The sequence below is a fragment of the Lotus japonicus genome, chromosome 3 (genome assembly GCF_012489685.1).
Source record: "Lotus japonicus ecotype B-129 chromosome 3, LjGifu_v1.2".
NCBI classification, from domain to species: domain Eukaryota; kingdom Viridiplantae; phylum Streptophyta; class Magnoliopsida; order Fabales; family Fabaceae; genus Lotus; species Lotus japonicus.
The window spans coordinates 66,103,259-66,113,722 of record NC_080043.1 but is presented as its reverse complement, the minus strand read 5'-3'; positions in this window follow the sequence as shown (position 1 = coordinate 66,113,722).

The window sequence follows — 10,464 nt, the reverse complement described above, 5'->3', positions numbered from 1 at the left end:
ATCAGCTGATTTGAACAGTTTTTCAAAAACCTCAAAATTTTGAACTCAGAAAGTCGCAGGAGAAGTGGACAGAAACGACGATTCGAAGGAGAGTATAGATTACCTACCTCGGGGTCTTCGATTAGTGACGATCGGTGAAGCAAACGGGCAAGAAACGACGAAGATCCGGATCTCTCTCTCTCTCTAGAAGCTCGCGGTTTTGGGGGAGGGGAAATGGGTGTTTTTTCTCAAAAAATCTAATTTTCGAGCTATTTATAGGTTTTGGAAAAAACGGAAAAATGATTTTTTTGCGATTCCGATTTTTCCTGCGCATTCTAAGATAGGTTCTGGCGACAGAATTCCAGAACTCAAAACAGGATTCTTGGAATTAAACCAAAAGATCCAAAATCGGCATAAGTCGGTGTAAGTCGGATTATCCCGAAAAACTACTTTTTGCAGTGATCGTCGGATGAGAAAACTTCCTTCTGAAGAAAGATTAGGATTGACGAGAGAAATAGAAGAGCGCGGGTGGAATCTTCTTTTGCAGCTCCGAATAGAAAAAGTCTTCATCGTCTGTCGATCTTAGGTTTTCTCGAACTATCAGGGATTCCGTTTCGGCAAACTTCCGAGAATTGGAATTTGACGTTCGTACTTTCCAGGATTTCGCATCGAAATGATTGTTTAAGGACGGAAAAGAGAAGTTCTAACATTTCTCTGAGGATTTTTGGAATTAGTTTCCATCGTGTCCTAAAGCGTAAATTAACTATTCACTAATACCTTTGACCTAGGATTAAGCGTATGTTAGTCGTGCTATAACTCTTTCGGTTTTTCGATAAATTCTTGGACTTTTCCTGAACCTTTTTCCTTCCCAAATTTATCTTAATCAAATAACTCTTTTATTTTATTCACTTATCCAAAGCGTTAAAACTTGGGCCTTACAGAACCAGAGGCGGCGAAACCCACCGCAACAATGGCGGGTAGAGGAACCACAGCTGGAAGTGAAAACAGGGGCGAAGGCTGGACGAAAACAGGGAGAAGTCTGAGCGGAATATCAGGAGCTGAAAAACCCAAGAGATTGCCGCCACGAGAAAGCGAGCAGAGCCTCCACGAACCAATGACGGCGACGCCTCTTAAAACCAGAGGAGGCGCTGCCAGAGAAGGGGAGCGGCGGAGCGAAGCCTGAAATCGAACACTAGAAAATGAGGAAAAGAACTAGGAAGGAAGAAGGAGAGGCCCGCAGCCGTGAAAGGGAGAAGGAGCAGAAGGTTGAAGGAAAGAGGAGCCCACCCCATGAAGGGGAAGGGGCGGCGCTGAGAACCAAAAGCCTAACCCTAGATTCGTTTACTTAATAATAACTAAGATTATATAAAATTCAATAATAGTAATAATAACAACTATAAAAGACATTGTGAGAGCATCTCCAATGCATTGTTGCTAGTTGGGTTGCTTAAATGTTATTCTGGTGGGCCCAGACTGCCACATAGGATTTAAGCAACTCTTAAGTAACTCATGCAGAATTTGCTTTTGTCACGGTTGCTTAGTTTTTACTTTTAGTTGGGCCCTACCATATATTATATATTCATATTTTTTGTTTCTAACTAACCATGATTTAAATTTAAATACTAATTAATATTTATAACAATTTAAAATTGAACACAAGGATATTTAAATTTGATTTCAAATATAACAAAATTTTCAATTTGATTTCAATTTATCTGATTTTTTTTTCTTAATTTGGGCCAAAATCCATTCACTCAATCACTAAAAAATTCCATTACCGTTTCAACCCAAAAATATACATTTTTACTCCCAAATTAAACCTAAGCCACTAATCTCACCATTCATTCACTCAGCCGTTTCTAGTTTCAGGAAAAAATCACTCAGTCGTTTTTCTCTCTCACATGCTCATCACTTTCTCTCATCGTTCTTCCTCTTCCTCACATCACAGCCTGACTTCTCTCTTTCTCTCTCACTCTTCATCTTCCTCTGATCGAAGCCTCCCTCCTCTTCCTCTCCTGTGAAAACGATCGCAGCCTCACTCCTCTTCCTCTCATCTGAAAACGGATCGGAGGTTCCCTCCATGTTTTCCTTCACAAATCACCAGATCGAATGATCGAAGCCGCTAGATCGGACATGCAAGCCTCCTCTTCCTCTCCTTTGAACACGGATCGGAGGTTCAAGACATGCAAGCTGCCAGATCTAACCCAGATCGGAGATTCAGGACATGCAAGCCTTCTTTTCCTCTCCTCTGAATATGGATCGATGGTTCCCAATCAAGATCGGAGATTGAAGCTCAGAGATCGGTCATGATTCAGACTTCCTTTTTTTATTCTGTGTATTTTTTTTTCATAACAATTACTCTGTATATTTTTTATTTGATTCATGTCATGCTTCCTTTTTGTAATAAATTTTCTTTTGTTGTTTATTTTTTCTTCCGTCTGTGTTTCCCTCTTCCCTTTTAGCAAGTTAAGGAACGTTGCTTATTTAAGCAACGTTGCTTAACTCTGGGCTTTAAACAACTCCAGGTCAGCAAGCTCCAATGGAGCACAAAAATAAGCAACGCATCTTATTTTAAGCAACCCTGTTAAGCAACCTGCGTTGGAGTTGCTCTAAGGGCATGCCTTTTAGTATATAAATAAAAGATAATTGTCTCCACATTTCATGCTAAATGAAGAAAGTTCAAGGAAGCACTTGAAAAGGTCTCACATAGTTTAGATTGGTGGAAGAAATGGGAGATCAATGTTACATATTGACCTAAGTTTTTATTTGAAGATGTATCGACACCAGAAAATACTTTAAGCTTATATTTTGTGTTTTAGTTTTCATATATACTCTTGTTTTAGAGTTTTTTACATATCATTTAAATATTTGCTTTGGAAAAGTGCAGGGTCATGTATTGGATCAGGTAATATAGTTAATTGCTTTAGGCTTCAAAAAAGTACATGGTTTTCCCAACAGTAATATGAGAACCGATAGTTCGACCGTACGACTTTGATGATAGCTTCCGAAGAGAGACACAATAACATTGTGAAAGTATTATTTAAGAAGGTTTTAAGTTTTAACTATAAAAGACTTGGTATTTTAGCGGGTTTATTGTGCCTATTGCTATATAAATCTAGAAAGGTTTTGATGTCCATTGTACGCTTAATAATAATCTTTTGTTTTTTTACAACGAAAAATATTTATTGAAAGGGGTTGTTTAAATGATATATGAGAAAGTTTGGTTTAAATAATCCTTCATCCAATCACATTTAAGATAAGGGAATTGGAATATCTATATTTTATTTATTAATAAAAAATCTTATTGGTCCATTGGGTAGTGGGTTAGTACGTAACCCACATGTGTCATTTAGATAAAAATAGAAAAAAGAACATGAGAACACCTCTCTCATGAACCCCTCTTTAATCTTATCTTTATATTTACTTTTACAAATTTACTAGATATAATACTCGTGCGTTGCACGGTTTTACTTACAATATTTTTATACAATAGAGATAACACGTTGTACGGGTTTATTTACAACATTTTTAACATTGTATAAAATGATTATCGCTTAAATTAATACAAAAATAATAATTGTGTTTACACATTTCAATAATTTAAAAAAAAGACATTTCAGTAAATAGTATTAGAGTTCTATTTGTATAAATAATTAATATTACTCTAATTTAATAATTAATATTTATTAAATAAAATTGAATAGTTTTAAAAATATAATGATTGTTTTATTTAATAATTTGAAAAATAATTCAGTCAATTTGTAACAAAAAAAAATCAAGCAATAAGTTTTTAGTACCATCAAATAACTTGTATGAACATATTTTTATACCTTTTACTGAGAAAGTCATATTTTAGGAGGGTCAACTATAATTTCTCAAACTCGTTTACACTTGTCAAAATCGAGAACAATAAAGTAATTTTAACTTTTACAACTATAATAAGATATAACTTAAATTTATTCAACTTTAGTGATAAAAAAAATATTCACTATTAAGCTTCCTCAAAATCGTCTTTACTAATATATAATAAAATCAACAAGTTATATGGAGATTGTTTTTTCAAATAAGACACACATACATTATAGTTAATAGTAAATGCTCTACAGTGTCATTTTTAAATTTAACAATCTAAATTATTTTTGATTCGTGATATTTTTCACTAATGCAAAATTTAAGTCAATTTATAAGTTTATAAATGTTATTAATTAATGTAGGTAGTTGAAAGATTTTGACAATATAGTTTTTTTCGGTTTTTTATTTTATTAGGTCTAATTGGTTATTTGGTCCCCCACTTTTACATTTCTCACGACTTTGATCCCTAACAAAATTTAACTGCATTTTATTACCCCAACGTTGTTTTCCGTTAGCAACTTTGGTATTTCATCCAATTCCGTCCAAAAACTTATAGGTTTAGGGGTAAAAATTTAGAAAACCCCGAAAAATATTCTCTTTATCTATTCTTTCCACATCTTCATCACTCTTCTTCAAAACCCAGAAAATTAAAATCAGATTATCAAAAAATAGTTAAAATATTTGCTATTGGTTCATGTATTTTAATACAAATGTATGACGCTTTTACTTCTTAATGTATTTAATGAAATTTTTTACGTTAATTAAATTAAAAATAAAAATATTATGACTAATATATTTTTTAGTTTTTTTAAGTAAACAAATATTTTTAAATTATTATATTAAGTTATTTTAAACTTCTTACCACAAACAAATATTCTTGCACTCTTTTTTGCGCTTACATGTATCCTCCTCCAGAGGAATCCTTCTTTATAGGAAATCCTGCTCGAGCCGAGAACTTTCACAATATCGTGGAGTTAACTCTTTCAGCGAAGTTTTTTCATTCACAAAACTCGAACCTGAGACATTGCTTAAGGAAAATCAAGCATCCATATATACATATTTTTTTAAATCAATTAATGTTTTATATATTAAGATAATTATTTATATAAACTATTTTTTACTAACTAATTAAAATTTTTCACGTGTAAATTATGAGTACTTTTATCAATGTACTTTTTTGGTCGATAAACATCAGTTTGATTTTTTTTTTATTAGTGCATGTTTCATTCTTTTTTGTTTCACACTTTTTAAAGAACTAAAGTGTTATGTCATGTTCTACCTTATACAACAAACACTAAAATTAGTTGGTAGTTGATTAACTTATTGCGTTGTAAATTTTGTTGATTTGTTTTTATTTTAATGTATATAATGTAAAATGATTTTTTTTTTATTTCTTGATGTATTTGTAACAAACTTTCAAGAGAGTTTTACATTTAGTAGGTAGTTGAATAACTAATGACTTAACCAATTTTATTCATTTTTTATATTTTAAGGTTCAAAGTGACTTTTACAATTTAGTATGTATTTCATATTGTTTAATGCATTTAATGTAAAGGAGTGTAAAAAACTCAAGTCTCCTTTATATATATATATAGATTTGTACAATTTTCACTCTAATATTTTATGTAAATCATATCATTATTGATTAACAAATATATAGCTGTTGGAATCTTGAGTTCAAGTTAGCTTAGTCTCAAGTGGAATCTCGTCTGAATAATGAATGGAAAGGGTACATTTTTAGCTAACTCAAAACAACTACTGCATAAGAGAATAATTAAACAAATGCACCGTTTACATTTGAAATATTATGAAATGCAATCGTTGCCGTATAAAGTTTTTTTTTTTTTCAAATCACATGTATCAATCATATATTTTTTTAACTACATGTATCATTCATTAATACAACAACTGTTGCCGTATAAAATTCTTTTTTTTTTACCATCCATTAAAACAATGATATTTGAGTTGATTATTATTGTAATAATTAATGAGACCTGTCGCAAATGAAGATCTGAAGTTGTACCTTCGGCTCTACAACTCTTTGAAATGGTGATGACGTTGTGGTGCCGCCCAGTGATAGTACTTGGGATGACACTTGTGAGACTCAAGTAACAAAGGAAATATAATTATAGAAATATAACTTGAGAATTGGTGAAAGGATATTTGATGAAGAGGTTTTTCTCTACTAAAATTACTATCAATCTTTCAAGACTCAATCATAGTATAGTATCGGATTTTGTCGTCTCCACAGGGATTGTGTTGTTACGTACTAGTTTCACTAGCTAGACATTGTTTGAACAGTTCAAACGTGATATGTGTTTTATTTTAATAAATAAAGAAAGCAATAAAAGAAGTTTCACAGAGATACACAAAGAATAAAGCGTATTTTGAAAATGAGTTCACTTGGTTTAAACTTACTCTCAACCACTATACTCTTATAAGATGGAATTAACATTTAAGGTGCCGATAAGAGCTATTCACTTGCTAATTTCTTAGCTAAGCGAATGTACCCGTTGAAATTATACCCTTAATGTCTTAAGTCCTAGAGATAGCAAATGGATCATTATAGCATAACCCTACTCCATGAGACATTCCCAAACTTTGTTCCTAACCCGAGAAGTTCATGTCCTAGTTGATAGAATCTATGATAATCACTCAAGAAATCCTAATAGCTCCTAACTAGATAATCCTATCTTAGAGAGGTGAGTGTCCCAACTTGTCATTCGGTTTAGCGATCGCAATCCCAACTCATGATATTCATACTTAAGGGCTAATGTTTCCTATTGTCACCTAGAAAACCTCAACCCAACCTAAGACAAAGTTGTTCTTAAGATGACTGATGCAAGGGTGGTTCCTCTCATTAACTAAACACACACAAACTTCTCAATTGTTTGCAAATCCTAAAAATAATCACATAGATAGATACATGAATGCGCAAATAGAATTATTAAACCTAAGACATAAGTGTTTTCTCCTTTTTATGAACTAAGCATACATCGATTCAAATCACTTTCTTAATCTATTTATGAATTAATATAAACTCTTAAAATCACCAATCGGTCAATTGAAGCATTAAGCGTGGAGATAAACAACAAATAATGAAAATTTGCAAATTATAATTGCATAAAGATGTATCAAATAAGAGTAAAATCAAAGTACATCATCACAAATACTAAAATAGAGTCAAAAGAGGACAAAAAGTGGTAAAGAGGAAAGTGGAACCCAAGATAGAACGTAGACATGGACGTCCGGAGAAACTGTCACCTTCCTCCATGGTGCCCTAACATCGGCTCTCAAAGACCTATCCTTCCTCTCTACCAAGCAAGTGTCTCCAAGAGTCTCCCAACAGTGTTTAATAGGTATAGAATAAGAGAAAGATTAATAGATCCTCCAAAAAATATGTCAAAAACGAATTTTATTGTGGTTTTCGTGTTATGGTACGTGTTATGGTACGTGCATGCTTCTTTTTTTCTTTTTTCTTCAAATCTTCTCCTAAACTAAAGCAAATAAAAATATATAAGTGATAAAAATAAGATAACACCTTAAAATAAACTTATCTAATCCTAAATTAAAGCAACGAAATCCAAATAAAAATAAATAAGCCTAATGTGGCAAAATACTAAAACCAAATAAAAACATTAAAATGCATGAACTAAGCCTAATGTGAAAATTACCAAATTACCCTAAAAAATATGTTAAACTACATGCAAATAAACTAGGAAAATAGTCTTATCGGGTCATCAAGAACTATGAAACATACTCACTACTTACTTATTTCTCTCTTTAAATAGGTTGAGGTCGACAAGTTTGAGGTAACGCCAACGTCTTGCACTTCCCTCCATGTAGCGTGCTTTGGTGCGGACACTTTGATCCATTAGGGCTCAAACCAATCGCATGATTGTGAGTGTCTTAACTTGCGTGTCGCGAGGGATGTCATGGGTACATGAACGTCGCTCGTCTGCTCGTGTACGGAGATTGAAGGAATCAAGGATATGTCTACATCGCCTCCTACTCATGGGTGATGTACTTTGCGGCTGACTCTTTGATCTTTTTGGTATCTCCTAGAGTTTCAGGGTAAGCGATAGAGATCATTATGGATAGCTTCTAACCAATTCTTGGTTACAGTGCCCTGCCTCGTATGTCCTTGGTTACAGTGCCTCACCTCGTTTAATGGTTTTTTGGTCAAATGGTTTGAAGCGAAAAATTATTGTCTTTGGTTACAGTGTCTCACGTTGCTAATGTTGATGAAGGAATAAAGAGGTTAAGGAATGCATCTTAGAGAAGCCTCACATTGCCTAGCGTGGTGAAGAATGGAGTAGTTCAAGACTTAAAGATCTCAAGCTCCTTGTCTCAACATACCAAGTACCAACACCAGGAAACACTTTAATTAAGCTTATATTTGTGTTTTGTTTTTCTCTTATACTTTTTCTGTAGAGTATTATGAGAAAATGTAGTTTAAATATTTGCTTTGGGAAATGTTGGGGTCGTGTGGTGGTTGAGAGTGAAGTCCATGTGTTTTAACAATTTTCACATAGTGTTTATTCTCTGGTTGTCAGTTTTGACAACCACCGTGAATTTTCTCAGGTTTTAGAGTTTTCCACGTTTTATTCTTATTTTGTTGATTGTGCTCATACTTATTTTATTTCTTCAGCTCTATTATTTCATAATTGTGGTATCAGAGCTTTCGGTTCGATGGGATATTACATGTTTATATTCTATGTGGTTGTAGTGGTGTTTGGTCTTCCACATCAGAAAGAAGTGTGATATTGTGAATGTGTTAAAGACGAGTGAAACTGTGGAACTGTTGTTTAGAAAAGTTCTAGTTAGGAAAGACTTGGTATTTAAGTGTGTCTGTTGCAACCCCACCTCTCTTTCCTGGAAACCAACCTGGTGCACGGTTGAAATTTTGTCTTGCGACAAGTCATGGATAGGCTAATACAATCAAGATTACACAAGGCATTTTGGGCATGTAAAGAAAAAATTGTCCAAGTGGCACACATACATTGGTCGACATTGATGCAAGGTGTGTGTGGTGAAAGCGTGCACGCATTGGTTGACAAGGATGCAAAGTGTGTGGAGATAGCGCCTGGGCATTGGTTGGCTTTAATGCAAGGTACGTGGTTATATCGATGGCTGAAGAACTTCTGGAGAAAGCTAGCATGGAAGTTGCACTATAACTTTTCAGCATGGTTTCGACATGTAGAAATTATTGGGATGGTTTAGTTCCAAGTAAAGTGAAATTTTTAGGATGCATGGTTTAGTTTCAAGTGAAGTGTACTATTTATGGTGGAATATGATAGTATTCTTTGTTGGTGTACGCAGTAAAAATAATGATTTTTTATTAAGACAATGAAAACTATAATTGTCATATTAACGATGAAGGTTGAAGACCCAAGATGGAGAATATTAGAGTAAATTGTAACTCCCTCTGTTCCTGATCTTTTGTTGTTTTAACTTTTGGTCTAAATTCCAAAACTTTTATTGTTTTACAAACTCAATGCATTTTTTCTCAATTTATTCCATGTATACCCTTATTTAATATTATATCTCACACCTACCACCTCTTATTTTCACCAATCAAAATCATAACAAGTTTCTTAACCAATAACTATCATTCTCTTTCTTCACTTTAACTCAACATTAAATAAGGGTGTTTATGTCAACAAATATATCAATGATTGTGTTCTTAAACAATGTGCATAATCTTAAACAACAAAATATCAGGAACGGAGGAGTAATATAAGTCTCATATTTGATGAAGGAAGAATGTCTCGCTAAAGTGTGGGGTAAGTTGGTTTTAATGTTTGATATCTTGATGGCAAGGGTGTGGATCGCTTCTCTTCCATGACCGGGGTATGTTTTCCCCTGCTGCAACAATATTAATGGGTGATCTTTGGAACACATTCCAATGTTGTACTCCCTCCGTTTCAGAAAGTTTGTAGTTTAAGGTTGTGACATAAAGAGCAAGAAAACAATTATTAATAGTATAATTTGACTAGATTGCCCTTATTTATGGTGTTCTATTTTCAAGGATAGTGGTAACTATATCAAGAATTGCAATGAACATAGTGGATATAGAGAAAGTTTAATAAATAAGGGTATAGAAGGAAAAAAATTGGGAAAAGTGTATTGGCATCCTAAAACAACAAACTATTTGGAATATTAAAATCATAACCAAAATATAATTATAAACTTTCTGAAACGAAAGGAGTATCTGTTTATCTTGTTTGAAGGTTTCTACCTAATTATTAACATATGCATCGTTGACCTGCCTTCCATTCCAAGAGGGGAAGCTTTCTATGTCCTCTCTTTTTTTCTTTTTGTGCAACTCTCATATCGATATTTTCTAACTCAGAGCATGTTTCTCTTTTCTTATTAATATTACAATATAAATTTAAAAAGGTTGTTTAAGTGACTCATTAAAAATTTTGGGTTAAAAATCCATCATACAATCACATTAAAGAGAGTTGATATTTCTATATTTTATTTATTAATTATTTATAAAAAATCTTATTGGTCTATTGAATTGTGGGTTAGTAACCAACATAAGTCATTTAAACAACCCTAACATATTACTCCCTCCGTTCCATATTAACTGTTCATGGAGTAAGCAATAACAAACGGTTTCTTTGC